The sequence below is a fragment of the Amblyomma mixtum genome, chromosome 3 (assembly GCF_055824585.1).
Source record: "Amblyomma mixtum isolate Tamu chromosome 3, ASM5582458v1, whole genome shotgun sequence".
Taxonomy (NCBI): domain Eukaryota; kingdom Metazoa; phylum Arthropoda; class Arachnida; order Ixodida; family Ixodidae; genus Amblyomma; species Amblyomma mixtum.
In genome coordinates this window covers 352,021,370-352,037,228 of record NC_143014.1, presented here as the reverse complement: position 1 = coordinate 352,037,228, position 15,859 = coordinate 352,021,370, and the positions used below count along the sequence as shown (strand labels likewise).

The 15,859-nt window shown below is 44.4% G+C and overlaps 1 pseudogene; it reads left to right on the top strand.

The window, feature by feature from the left end:
• The first annotated feature begins 276 nt into the window (after positions 1–276).
• Positions 277–12,302, top strand: LOC149356378 (uncharacterized; annotated as a pseudogene).
• Positions 12,303–15,859: the final 3,557 nt, after the last annotated feature.

Below are 15,859 nucleotides of genomic sequence, written 5' to 3'. Positions count from 1 at the left end.
CCAGGGGAAATCGGCAGTCGCCTTTTCCTGTCCTCCCCTCAATCTTTAACTTTCCTATCTCTTTCTTACAACTCTTTTCTTCGTTTTTTTTTTTTCACTTTTCATAGGTGGCTAGGGTTAACCTTTTGTGGCCAACTACCCTGAGTTGCGTCATATTGGGTTATAGTTGAGGTGTACAGCTGGCGTGGGCAGGGCTTGCTTGCAAGTTCCTGTCCCGTCCCCTCGGTGGGCTCCATGGTGGGTGGCTGGCACCATGACCGAAAAACAACATTTTTTATGGCTCCTCCCCCTTCACCAAATGATCGCCCTCAAAAAAGAGTGCGGACCGAGGTGACTACCCAGTACTTTCAGAAATCGAAAGAAACGTTCCCAAAGTTTCACGTTGTTCTCAGTGAAGCAACAGAAAAGACCGCCCGAACAATAACCCCATTCATAGTAACAAGAACCCTAACCAGTGCCTTAGGCACAGGTTACAAGCTAAAAAAAATGCCTAGTGGTGACCTTCTACTAGAACTGAAAGACAACGACCAATATTCTATACTGTCCAACTTAGTGTCCATTGGGGATATACCTGTCTCAATTACTGCACATCGATCTTTGAACACCATCCAGGGAGTGATCTCTGAAATCGATTTCCTTGAACTCACAGAAGAAGAAATGCTCGAAGGTCTGAAAGACCAGAATGTCATCAATGTCCACCGCATCAAGATCAGAAAGGAAAACAAAGAAATAGCAACAAAACATCTTGCCCTCACGTTCAGCTCAAGCATACTGCCTGAATCAATAGAAGTTGATTACCTCAAGATAAATGTCCGACACTATATCCCAAACCCGCGACGGTGTTTCAACTGCCAGAGATATGGTCATGGCTCACAGAGCTGCCGTGGCCGAGAAACGTGCAAAATGTGCCTCAAACGAACACGTTTCTGAAAACTGTGAAGCAGCAGCACTTCGGTGCACAAACTGTGATGGTGATCACCCCTCCTATTCCAGGTCATGCCCCTCATGGAAGAATGAAAAAGAAATAATAACAATGAATACAAGGCAAAACATAACTTTCAAGGAAGCACGACAACTCTTTCATGCTAAGAACACGTTCAACTTCACAGCAAGAACAAACTTCGCTGATGTGGTGCGCGGGGGCGCTGCACCGCACCATGTTCCAGCCACTGCCCAGGCAAAGCCTCAGGCAGGGCCATCTGCGCCCCCAGCAGGGTCAGCAAACGCTGCCTTGCCACCCCCAAAAAGGTCTCGCCGTCCCCTGAGTCGGCGGACGATCAGACCACCCCCTCTAGGAGGAGGTCTGAAGTTCGTACACACGCAGCATCCCCGCGGGCCTCCAGCGCCTCCACCGAGAAGATGGATGTATCACCCGGCATGCCCATCCTGCACGGGTGGCACAGCTCACTTGACCGCCAAAATAAAGGAAGGACCTGAATCACGGGTCCCCCTAGACCAGAAACCTAGGTTCCCACTTCTCCTAAAAAAAATCCAAAGAAAATGGCGTTCCTTATACAGTGGAACTGCCGTGGACTTTTCCATAACTACAGTGACATAAAGGATCTTTTAGACACTTTTTCCTCTGTGGCCTTATGCCTACAGGAAACGAACCTAGGTCCTAAACACATGAATTTTTTGAGGAAATACAAAGTCTTTTGTTCTGACAGAGCAAACTAGCAGGCTCTCTGGAGGTGTTGCTATTGTCATCCAAGGCAGTGTTGCAACTTGCGAAATCAAACTTCAAACTAACTATGAAGCTGTTGCAGTCACCGTCCTACATTTCAAAACAATTACAATATGTTCTATATATCTCGGGCCACACCAAACAGTTACACTTAATGACTTGGAAACACTTTTAGAACAGCTGCCAGAACCATATCTGCTGGTAGTTGGGGATTTTAATGCCCACTCTGTTTTTTGGGGGAAGTGAACAGACTGACACTAGAGGTCGTGTTTTAGAAGATTTTATTTTGTGCAAAGACGTTTGCCTGCTAAATACAGGTAAACCTGCGTATTGTTACCCAGCCTCAGGAAAAATGAGTTGCATAGACTTGTTTTTTAGTGCACCCTCTGTTTTTACTGATTTTAATTGGGATGTTCTTGAAAATCCATACGAAAGTGATCACGTTCCTATAGTAATCATCTTGTCATCACCACCATCAATCATTCCTAGCAAACCACGTCATTGGAAGCTCCACGTAGCTGACTGGGCACTATTTCAAGAAAAGGCCACACTGGATAAAATTTTTTCGGATGATCTTAGCGTAGACAATCTCAACCAAATAATTACAACTTGTATTATAACTGCTGCGCGCCTAGCCATTCCTCAGTCTTCGGGAGTGGTACGCCAAAACCACAAGGTTTGGTATAACCAAGACTGCAGAGATGCAAAAAAGAAACAGAACAAAGCCTGGGGAATTTTTCGCAGCTATCCAACAGCTGAGAACCTCATAAGGTTTAAAAAAGCGCGAGCAAAAGCACGACATATCTGTCGTAGTACGGAAAAAAACTCACGGCAAAGCTACATATCCATAAACAGTTCCATCACGTCCAAAAAAATGTGGGAGCAAGTTTGCAAACTGAATGGCAGCTTCTCCCCTTTCACAATTCCCTTTCTTACAGCCCCTGATGCACAAACAAGTATATACAGGAACAAGCAAACATTTTAGGTGAACATTTCGCTAATGTTTCCAGCTCTTCAAACTACACAGAACAATTTCTACAATACAAAAACACATCTGAGAAACAAAGACTCCCCAAAAGCGCCTGCACAAATGAAGCATACAATAGTTTCATCACAATTCATGAAATAAACAGAGTTTTATCTGCTGGCAAACAGACCGTGCCCGGCCCTGATCAAATTCATTATCAAATGCTGGCACACCTTTCTCAGCCATCTGTGGAAGCACTTTTGAGATTTTTCAACAAAATATGGACGTCAGGAAAAATACCCGAAGGATGGAAAAAGGCCAATATTGTACCATTCTTGAAACCCGGAAAACCACCAACCTCCTCCAACAGTTACAGCCCCATAGCCCTTACAAGCTGTCTCGCAAAATCGTTCGAAAGCGTTGTGAACATTAGGCTGATGTTTGTCCTTAGAACCCATGAACTTCTCGACATCCACCAATGTGGTTTTAAAAAACCTTGTTCGACAACTGACCATGTCGTCCGCCTGGAAAATACAGTTAGAGAAGCATTCATAAACAACACTGCCTAGCAATATTTTTTGATATGGAGAAGGCTTATGACACCACCTGGAGGTTTGGCATACTCCGTCACCTAGCAGACCTAGGTATCCGTGGAAGGATGTTCAACTGCTTAAAAGACTTCCTCTCTGACCGTTCCTTTCATGTACGCCTAGGTTCCACCCTTTCCAAAAAATTCATTCAGGAGAATGGGGTTCCGCAGGAGTGTATTTTAAGTACTACCCTGTTTCTCATGAAAATAAATTCCATAGCCAAGATATTTCCAAAGTCCATTACATATTCTTTATATGTCGATGAACTTCAAATAGCATGTACATCCTCCAGCCTACCATCCTGTGAACGACAGATACAACTGACATTAAACAGACTTTCGGTTTGGGCAGACAAAAATGGGTTTAAGTTCTCCCCACAAAAAACAGTTGCTGTCCTTTTCTCGCTCAAAAGGGGTTTACAGACTGATCCCACCTTGCAATTAAATGAAATTGTACTTCCAGCAAAACCTGAACATAAATTTTTGCGCGTAACATTTGACAAGAAACTCTCATTTCTGCCACACATAAGTATCATCAAAAAGAAAGCCTCCCAATCCCTGAATACACTCAAAATACTGTCACGAAAGCAGTGGGGATCTGATAGAAAATGTGTTTTACAAATCTACTGGAATGTTGTACGCTCCACCCTAGACTATGGATGCGTTGTGTATGGCTCTGCGAGGCCATCATATCTGAAGAGACTGGACCCAGTGCATAACCTTGGTTTACGTCTCTCAACTGGTGCATATAAAACATCCCCCATAAATAGTCTCTATGTCGAAACCAATGAACCCTCCCTTGCAGACAGAAGAACTATGCTCACATGCGCACATGCCCTGAAAATCCGTTCCCTGCCGAAACACCTCTGTTATTCGATAGTTACAAAGTGCACCTCCAGAACACTGTTCAACAACAGACCCCAGTCAATCAGACCTCTACTACTCCGCATCGAGGATAGTTGCCAGAGTTTAGGATTACTGGATACCCTTCCTGACGTCACCTCAGTGCACGACCCACTTCCCCGTGGTACAGCCTGCCCACTGTATGTGACGTTACATTAACGCTTTTTCAGAAAAAACAAACGCCACGCGAACACATACTACAGGAATACTTGACATTGCAAGAAAAATATGCATACCACACAGAATTTTACACTGATGGCTCAAAAACAGCTAATTATGTCGGAAGCGCGGTAGCACAAGGAGACTGGAAAAAAATAGTAAGACTGCCAAACTGTATGTCTATTTTCACTGCCAAATGTTATGCTGTTTCTATAGCTGTTGGTACAATAAGTAACACTATCAAAAACAACATCATCTACACAGATTCACTCAGCCTGCTCCCAGCTTTACATCCCAGAAATGCAGCTGAATGACATGAATGAATGAATGACAGTTTACCAATATCTTGTAGCTGTATCTTACCAATAGCTGTATCTTACCGGTACTCCCCTATGGGGCAGAAACGCTGATCACATTTTGTTAGCCTCCACGTTTCTGCCCCATAGGTAAGTACCGGTAAGATACAGCTGTTGTAGACTTTTCTTTCGAGTGTTATTTGCAGACTGCTATTCATTATCTGAGAGAACCTGCCGTATGCGCTCCACCCCATTCTTATTCTTCTGGTTCTTTCCCTCTCGTGATCCGGATCAGCGGTCACTACCTGCCCTAAGTAGACACATTCTCTTACTAAGGGAAGAAAGCAAAGCTGCTGTAGCTCGAGAATTTTCTAATCGGCTCTCTTGGCTCCGAGGCTCAAGGATTTCTGCCATGGAACAGGCAGGTGGCGACGATGCTGAGGCCAAGCGAACAATACGCCGAGGGCGCGGCGTATTGTTGAAGAACTCAATTAATAGAAAGGTTCTCTAGCCTGATATACTGTAATATTCCTGCCATATGCACTATGATGCCTTTTTAGCATTTATAGAAGCCAAAAAATGTCTAAAATGCTGTAGATGCATGCTGAAGACTAGAAAAGCAGCTTAGAAAGCATTTTTGACCAGTACGTGCAGGTATAAAAATGTCAATACATTCCATGAGTGTAGTTGTGCATATTTGCACATGGCCTGTTTCAAATTATTGCTAAATGTCACATACTTTCTGGAAAACAGTTAACAGCCTGCACGTCAGGCATGTGCCAACTGTGACGCAGTGAGCACCAAGTGGTCGCGGCGCGCATCAACTGCGGACGCACGGATTTTTAACACGAAGCGAGTCATCATTGAAAGCAGCACTAGCATGTCTGTACACAGAATGGGCATCTACAGCGACTTGAAGGACGACCTCGTCAGATGTCCTTACAATCCGCAACAACGAATAAAGCGAAGCAAGAAGGACAGTCACGTCACTAAATGCAGTTCGGACCTGCCCAGGCACATTGCCAGCTGCCCAGACAGGCCTGAACAGGACGTAACGTTGGAGGTCCCGGAATTTAAGGTACGCCGTGCACACGCCCTCCCCATCCTCCCCGAGCCCAAGGAACGGTAGGATGTGGAGGGCACCCAAGCAACAGTTCAGCGGACCATGGCTTATCCGCCGAGCGGGGAAGCTTGGACTGGCAGCAGAGCACTGCGACCAACCATCCGATGCCCGTCGCAGACCAGGCGAATGTTAGCCCGAAGTGTCTGCGACTGGTCAGCAGCACAGCCAACGGTGGCGGCGGGGCAGCATTGACAGCAGCTGAACCCAGCAGCAGTTCGGCAGCCAGTGGCTTATCCGCCAAGTGGAGAAGCTTGGAGTGGCCGCAGACCAGGCAAACGTCAGCCCGAACTTTCTGCGACTGGTCCGCAGCAGAGCCAGCGGCAGCGGGGAACCGTTGACAGCAGCTCAAGAACAGCCGAAGAGGCTCAGTGCTCTGGGGAGTGGTAGGCCGCCGCCAGAGCGCGGCTTGCGCGATTACTACTAAACAAACGGTCGGCCACAAGGGATTGCAGCCCTGCCTAGCAGATTTTAGTGTCCTCTCTTCAACATTCTTCAGGTAGAAGAATAAAGTTTGTTTTATCCTAAAAAAAGGGCCACAAATGGGCTTCTACCGCACAAGGCGGATTTAGGGTTGTTTGACGGCGGAACAAATCACTGGCCCGACAACGTAATACGAATAGGTTTGTGCAAACTGGTTTGAAGCTACCTGAAGGACGCGCTTGTGTTGATCATTTGGACCGTGCCCGTCAATGTGATAATGGGAGGCACGATACTACCCTGAAAGCAATGCCAGATGTGAATAAATCAGTTGTGCATCCAAATGGATTTGATAAAATGAGGGTGAGCTATGCATTTCGCCTTTTCAGTAATGAAGCCTTACAAGGCCTTTTCTTGTACAAAGACGAAATTGAGAGGCAGTGTGGAAAGTCAGTCGCCACTGTTGCCTTCCTGGACTAGATGAGAGCATGAATTGCAGCAATGACTTCAAGGTGCAGTTCTCATGCACTAAGACCAGGCAAGTCCCATGAAAATTGCATCAAAGACTTTTTGACCTATGTGGACACATGGGAAGAAATGACAGGGTCACAACGACAGGGCTACCTTAACCAGGGCACAAGCAAAGGACTTCACGTCACACTTTCAAGCACTCTGGCTCTTCTCCCCAATGTGACAATGAAACTGTCCCTTGGAAATGCCCCCCTTCCTTGGAAATTCCCCTCCTTCCAGTGCCAGCCTATTTTGTTTGCCTTGTTCTCATTTCCCTGTACCACGCTGACTAATCCTCTTATCTGAATTTTTCAGGTCCACCCAGCGCCTTCCCCCCGTCGCAGCCCCTTCAAAGCCTTTGTTCATTATACACCCCCGGATATAAGTTTTTCCACTATTGCAGCTTAAGGAATCAAGATTCACCTCCCTCCCCTTCCTGACACGCATCCCCTCTCACATCACTTTCCTTCCCCCCCCCCCCCCCGGGGCCTTCGTCCTCGGAGCGAAGGCCCTGTTTAATCCCTGCCAATGATGAACGCTTTGCCCAGACGAAGACAAGTCCCCTTGTCGAAACGTTGGCTCAAGCAACCTGAGGTTTTCCCCTCCCTTGTTCCTTTTGTGATCGCCAAGTACCATCTACCACATCCTCTCTCTACCATTCACTGCACAATGTGTTACTATCTATTTCAATTCATGAATGAAATATTCTTCTCTCCATCATCTGAATGTGACAAAAGTGCTAATTCCTGGGAAACTTCTCTCGCCTATCCCTTCACTGCACAATGCGTTAGTAACTATTTAAGTTCATGAATGAAATACTCTTCTCACCATCATCTGAATGTGCCAAAAGTGGTAATTCCAGGGCAACTTCCCTCACATATCCCTTGACTGCACAATGGGTTACTATCTATTTCAGTCCATGAATGAAATATTCCTCTCATAATATGAATGTGCCAAACGTGCTAATTCCTGGGAAACTTCTCTCGCCTATCCCTTCACTGCACAATGCGTTAGTAACTATTTCAGTTCATGAATGAAATACTCTTCTCACCATCATCTGAATATGCCAAAAGCGCTAATTCCTGGGAAACTTCTCTTGCCTATCCCTTCACTGCACAATGCGTTAGTAACTATTTCAGTTCATAAATGAAATATTCTTCTCTCCATCATATGAATATGCCAAAAGCACTAATTCCTGGGAAACTTCTCTTGCCTATCCCTTCACTGCACAATGCGTTAGTAACTATTTAAGTTCATGAATGAAATACTCTTCTCACCATCATCTGAATATGCCAAAAGCGCTAATTCCTGGGAAACTTCTCTTGCCTAACCCTTCACTGCACAATGCGTTAGTAACTATTTAAGTTCATGAATGAAATACTCTTCTCACCATTATCTGAATATGCCAAAAGCGCTAATTCCTGGGAAACTTCTCTTGCCTATCCCTTCCCTGCACAATGCGTTATGAACTATTTCAGTTCATGAATGAAATATTCTTCTCTCCATCATATGAATGTGCCAAAAGTGGTAATTCCAGGGCAACTTCCCTCACGTATCCCTTGACTGCACAATGGGTTACTATCTATTTCAGTTCAAGAATGAAATATTCTTCTCATCATATGAATGTGCCAAAAGTGCTAATTCCTGGGAAACTTCTCTCGCCTATCCCTTCACTGCACAATGCGTTAGTAACTATTTCAGTTCATGAATGAAATACTCTCCTCACCATCATCTGAATATGCCAAAAGCGCTAATTCCTGGGAAACTTCTCTTGCCTATCCCTTCACTGCACAATGCGTTAGTAACTATTTAAGTTCATGAATGAAATACTCTTCTCACCATCATCTGAATGTGCCAAAAGCGGTAATTCCAGGGCAACTTCCCTCACGTATCCCTTGACTGCACAATGGGTTACTATCTATTTCAGTTCATGAATGAAATATTCTTCTCATCATATGAATGTGCCTAAAGTGCTTATTCCTGGGAAACTTCTCTCGTCTATCCCTTCACTGCACAATGCGTTAGTAACTATTTCAGTTCATGAATGAAATACTCTCCTCACCATCATCTGAATATGCCAAAAGCGCTAATTCCTGGGAAACTTCTCTTGCCTATCCCTTCACTGCACAATGCGTTAGTAACTATTTAAGTTCATGAATGAAATATTCTTCTCTCAATCATATGAATGTGCCAAAAGTGGTAATTCCAGGGAAACTTCTCTCGCCTATCCCTTCACTGCAAAATGCGTTAGTAACTATATCAGTTCATGAATTAAATACTCTTCTCACCATCATCTGCATATGCCAAAAGCGCCATTTCCTGGGAAACTGCTCTTGCCTATCCTTTCACTGCACAATGCGTTAGTAACTCTAACCATGAACCATGAACCGACTAGCCCAACATCATGTCTTACTTAAGTTTATGAATGAAATATTCTTCTCACCATAATCTGAATGCGCCAAAAGTGGTAATTGCAGGGCAACTTCCCTCACGTATCCCTTGACTGCACAATGGGTTACTATCTATTTCAGTTCATGAATGAAATATTCTTCTCATCATATGAATGTGCCAAAAGCGCTAATTCCTGGGAAACTTCTCTTGCCTACCCCTTCACTGCACAATGCGTTAATAACTATTTCAGTTCATGAATCAAATACTCTTCTCACCATCATCTGAATGCGCGAAAAGTGGTAATTCCAGGGCAACTTCCCTTACGTATCCCTTGACTGCACAATGGGTTACTATCTATTTCAGTTCATGAATGAAATATTCTTCTCATCATATGAATGTGCCAAAAGTGCTAATTCCTGGGAAACTTCTCTTGCCTATCCCTTCACTGCACAATGCGTTAATAACTATTTCAGTTCATGAATGAAATACTCTTCTCACCATCATCTGAATGTGCCAAAAGTGGTAATTCCAGGGCAACTTCCCTCACATATCCCTTGACTGCACAATGAGTTACTATATATTTCAGTTCATGAATGAAATATTCTTCTCATCATATCAGTGTGCCAAAAGTGCTAATTCCTGGGAAACTTCTCTTGCCTATCCCTTCACTGCACAATGCGTTAGTAACTATTTAAGTTCATGAATGAAATACACTTCTCACCATCATCTGAATATGCCAAAAGCGCTAATTTCTGGGAAACTTCTCTCGCCTATCCCTTCACTGCACAATGCGTTAGTAACTATTTAAGTTCATGAATGAAATATTCTTCTCTCCATCATATGAATGTGCCAAAAGTGGTAATTACGGGGCAACTTCTCACGTATCCCTTCACTGCACAATGCGTTACTATCTATTTCAGTTCATGAATGAAATATTCTTCTCTCCATCATATGAATGTGCCAAAAGTGCTAATTCCTGGGAAACTTCTCTCGCCTATCCCTTCACTACACAATGCGTTAGTAACTATTTAAGTTCATGAATGAAATACTGTTCTCACCATCATCTGAATATGCCAAAAGCGCTAATTCCTGGGAAACTTCTCTCGCCTATCCCTTCACTGCACAATGCGTTAGTAACTATTTAAGTTCATGAATGAAATATTCTTCTCTCCATCATATGAATGTTCCAAAAGTGGTAATTACGGGGCAACTTCCCTCACGTATTCCTTGGTTACTATCTATTTCAGTTCATGAATGAAATATTCTTCTCTCCATCATTTGAATGTGCCAAAAGCGGTAATTCCTGGGCAACTTCCTTCGCCTGTCCCTTCACTGCACAATGCGTTAGTAACTATTTAAGTTCATGAATGATATATTCTCTCCATCATATGAATGTGCCAAAAGTGGTAATTACGGGGCAACTTCCCTCACGTATCCCTTGACTGCACAATGGGTTACTATCTATTTCAGTTCGTGAATGAAATACTCTTCTCACCATCATCTGAATATGCCAAAAGCGCTAATTCCTGGGAAACTTCTCTCACCTATCCCTTCACTGCACAATGCGTTAGTAACTATTTAAGTTCATGAATGAAATATTCTTCTTACGTTCATGAATGAAATATTCTTCTCTCTATCATATGAATGTGCCAAAAGTGGTATACGGGGCAACTTCCCTCACGTATCCCTTGACTGCACAATGGGTTACTATCTATTTCAGTTCATGAATGAAATATTCTTCTCCATCATTTGAATGTGCCAAAAGCGGTAATTCCTGGGCAACTTCCTTCGCCTGTCCCTTCAATGCACAATGCATTACTATCTATTTCAGTTCACTTTTGAATCTTCACCTTCACCTTCAATTTCTTTTGTGTTTCCCTCACAGTACAATCAGTCATGTTTTGCATAACATACACAAAACCATGTGCCTTGCCATGACATCAGACAGCTTCCCATGCAATGTTCTGCTCCTTGTTATCGCTATGCAATGAAGGGAGCCAGCACAATGTAGTGGGGTTGCCTTCAGAACTCAATTTTGAAGGCACAGCCTTCAAATGGCGGCATGCACATACTGCTTTTGAAATGACGACTTTATTGTTGTATTTGCTGTATTGAAATGACAAGTGTATTTTTTGGTAGTGGAGCGTAGTACGCGGCACCACGTAAGGCTGTCCATGCTCCGGATAATGTCTGCACTTTTTCGCACAAGGATGAACCGAGCCGGTAGTATCGCTGCGAACAGAGGCGCGTTGACTACCACTCATGTTTAGAGCGATCAATTAAAGAAACGATAGGTACTACCGCGGACAACCACATGCACCAAAATGGCCACAAGCATCCTTCAGGCTTCGACTTAAGGTGAAGCAATCAAGCTATAGCTACTCGGCCAAAGTGATCTGTTTGTTCCTTTTTAATTTGACGCCATAAGCTACATAAACAGTTTTGCAAGTGAATTTTATATAAAACATGAAGCTATTTAAATAATTAAACATGACATTGTTTTGTGTATAAGCAAAACAACCTACCTACATTGCCATCGCCAAATCGCCAATGCTATCGTCACCATCGTGTCATGTGTGTGTGCACCGTTTTCATCCTCGCACATGCGTGATCGCACTGCATTGGATTAAGCGAGGATCTTGCGGGCAGTTTACTATCAGGTACGCGTACGTGCGCTTCTGCGATGATAACCGCAAAGCCGTTATCGCCACCGAAGAATTTCATTCATTCAAGCCGAGAAACGTTCATGACTTTTCCTCAAGCAGGTGGTATGAAGTGTTCTGGCAGGACGACAAACAAAGGGGATTTTTCAAGGCCCAAGTTGTGTGCCTATAAGGTAAGTGAAATTATTTATGCCACACGTGTTATTTTTTCAGCTTTTCACGCTGAGTTTGTTGTGAATCATGCAGAAACCAAAGATGAAGCCGAAATGTGTGGCAAGAGGGTTCCAATACCACCACCGCCGTCAGACAGTGACGATTCATGTGAAAGCGAGGGCTCAATGGAAGAGGTAAGTGCAAACAGTCTACAGCGCACAAGCAGCTACAACTAAATATTGTGAGCTTGTGGAGGATCTGTTGAACTGCTTATCGGCATAATTGCAAAACTCTGAAAATCAGGCCAGGATCTCTTCACAAGGAAAGCCCCTTCACCATGATGGCCTGACCGCTTTTGATGGGAAGGAATTGGGTGCTGTGCTTGACATAGTCAGAATAATGTCGCACGCCTTTCCAGACCGCATCTACCATGTTTTGGTGTCGTGATAAAAGGACTAAGCACAGCTGTCCTAAGCCACACCTACATGCGTTGCATATCATGAAACGCAGCTGTCTGTGCCTGGTGTGTGCAAGACAGTCTGAAATAGACGTCAAATCTGAACCCTAATTCTCCCCATGTAAAAAGGTTTTTGCTGTATTGGAAAACATGACTGTTGGAGTTAAGCAAAACGTGCACATTATATACGGACGCGAAGCTTGCTTCCTGGTGTTGTTCTTGCAATAAAAGTTAGCAGTGAAACACACATATTTGGGCACAAGTTACACTGCATAAATTCTAAAACATGCAAAACCTGTCACTTAAGTGACAGTGTATTTGTCTCTCAAGATTTTTGTGTTAGTTACTTTATAGGTTACCTCCCCGCATGGGGGCGTCTGAAGCATGCAGACGTTGGTGAGTGGCGACACCACGGGGTTAACTCGAGCATCCGCAGGGACATCCCCGCAGAGGGATGATGGTGAACAATGCGTCACCACGGACCCGAGCATCCGCGCTTAGCCGTGCGTGGCATCGCCGTGTCCGGGGAAAAGGGGATCCTGGTGGTTGAGCCAATGCTGAGCGTTTGGACCCTTAAGGCCCCTCGGCAGAGGCAACACACCACTTTGGCCCCAGCTTCCTGTAGACGGCAACTCCTTCCTGACCCGACCAGGGGAAATCGGCAGTCGCCTTTTCCTGTCCTCCCCTCAATCTTTAACTTTCCTATCTCTTTCTTACAACTCTTTTCTTCGTTTTTTTTTTTTTCACTTTTCATAGGTGGCTAGGGTTAACCTTTTGTGGCCAACTACCCTGAGTTGCGTCATATTGGGTTATAGTTGAGGTGTACAGCTGGCGTGGGCAGGGCTTGCTTGCAAGTTCCTGTCCCGTCCCCTCGGTGGGCTCCATGGTGGGTGGCTGGCACCATGACCGAAAAACAACATTTTTTATGGCTCCTCCCCCTTCACCAAATGATCGCCCTCAAAAAAGAGTGCGGACCGAGGTGACTACCCAGTACTTTCAGAAATCGAAAGAAACGTTCCCAAAGTTTCACGTTGTTCTCAGTGAAGCAACAGAAAAGACCGCCCGAACAATAACCCCATTCATAGTAACAAGAACCCTAACCAGTGCCTTAGGCACAGGTTACAAGCTAAAAAAATGCCTAGTGGTGACCTTCTACTAGAACTGAAAGACAACGACCAATATTCTATACTGTCCAACTTAGTGTCCATTGGGGATATACCTGTCTCAATTACTGCACATCGATCTTTGAACACCATCCAGGGAGTGATCTCTGAAATCGATTTCCTTGAACTCACAGAAGAAGAAATGCTCGAAGGTCTGAAAGACCAGAATGTCATCAATGTCCACCGCATCAAGATCAGAAAGGAAAACAAAGAAATAGCAACAAAACATCTTGCCCTCACGTTCAGCTCAAGCATACTGCCTGAATCAATAGAAGTTGATTACCTCAAGATAAATGTCCGACACTATATCCCAAACCCGCGACGGTGTTTCAACTGCCAGAGATATGGTCATGGCTCACAGAGCTGCCGTGGCCGAGAAACGTGCAGAATGTGCCTCAAACGAACACGTTTCTGAAAACTGTGAAGCAGCAGCACTTCGGTGCACAAACTGTGATGGTGATCACCCCTCCTATTCCAGGTCATGCCCCTCATGGAAGAATGAAAAAGAAATAATAACAATGAATACAAGGCAAAACATAACTTTCAAGGAAGCACGACAACTCTTTCATGCTAAGAACACGTTCAACTTCACAGCAAGAACAAACTTCGCTGATGTGGTGCGCGGGGGCGCTGCACCGCACCATGTTCCAGCCACTGCCCAGGCAAAGCCTCAGGCAGGGCCATCTGCGCCCCCAGCAGGGTCAGCAAACGCTGCCTTGCCACCCCCAAAAAGGTCTCGCCGTCCCCTGAGTCGGCGGACGATCAGACCACCCCCTCTAGGAGGAGGTCTGAAGTTCGTACACACGCAGCATCCCCGCGGGCCTCCAGCGCCTCCACCGAGAAGATGGATGTATCACCCGGCATGCCCATCCTGCACGGGTGGCACAGCTCACTTGACCGCCAAAATAAAGGAAGGACCTGAATCACGGGTCCCCCTAGACCAGAAACCTAGGTTCCCACTTCTCCTAAAAAAAATCCAAAGAAAATGGCGTTCCTTATACAGTGGAACTGCCGTGGACTTTTCCATAACTACAGTGACATAAAGGATCTTTTAGACACTTTTTCCTCTGTGGCCTTATGCCTACAGGAAACGAACCTAGGTCCTAAACACATGAATTTTTTGAGGAAATACAAAGTCTTTTGTTCTGACAGAGCAAACTAGCAGGCTCTCTGGAGGTGTTGCTATTGTCATCCAAGGCAGTGTTGCAACTTGCGAAATCAAACTTCAAACTAACTATGAAGCTGTTGCAGTCACCGTCCTACATTTCAAAACAATTACAATATGTTCTATATATCTCGGGCCACACCAAACAGTTACACTTAATGACTTGGAAACACTTTTAGAACAGCTGCCAGAACCATATCTGCTGGTAGTTGGGGATTTTAATGCCCACTCTGTTTTTTGGGGGAAGTGAACAGACTGACACTAGAGGTCGTGTTTTAGAAGATTTTATTTTGTGCAAAGACGTTTGCCTGCTAAATACAGGTAAACCTGCGTATTGTTACCCAGCCTCAGGAAAAATGAGTTGCATAGACTTGTTTTTTATTGCACCCTCTGTTTTTACTGATTTTAATTGGGATGTTCTTGAAAATCCATACGAAAGTGATCACCTTCCTATAGTAATCATCTTGTCATCACCACCATCAATCATTCCTAGCAAACCACGTCATTGGAAGCTCCACGTAGCTGACTGGGCACTATTTCAAGAAAAGGCCACACTGGATAAAATTTTTTCGGATGATCTTAGCGTAGACAATCTCAACCAAATAATTACAACTTGTATTATAACTGCTGCGCGCCTAGCCATTCCTCAGTCTTCGGGAGTGGTACGCCAAAACCACAAGGTTTGGTATAACCAAGACTGCAGAGATGCAAAAAAGAAACAGAACAAAGCCTGGGGAATTTTTCGCAGCTATCCAACAGCTGAGAACCTCATAAGGTTTAAAAAAGCGCGAGCAAAAGCACGACATATCTGTCGTAGTACGGAAAAAAACTCACGGCAAAGCTACATATCCATAAACAGTTCCGTCACGTCCAAAAAAATGTGGGAGCAAGTTTGCAAACTGAATGGCAGCTTCTCCCCTTTCACAATTCCCTTTCTTATAGCCCCTGATGCACAAACAAGTATATACAGGAACAAGCAAACATTTTAGGTGAACATTTCGCTAATGTTTCCAGCTCTTCAAACTACACAGAACAATTTCTACAATACAAAAACACATCTGAGAAACAAAGACTCCCCAAAAGCGCCTGCACAAATGAAGCATACAATAGTTTCATCACAATTCATGAAATAAACAGTTTTATCTGCTGGCAAACAGACCGTGCCCGGCCCTGATCAAATTCATTATCAAATGCTGGCACACCTTTCTCAGCCATCTGT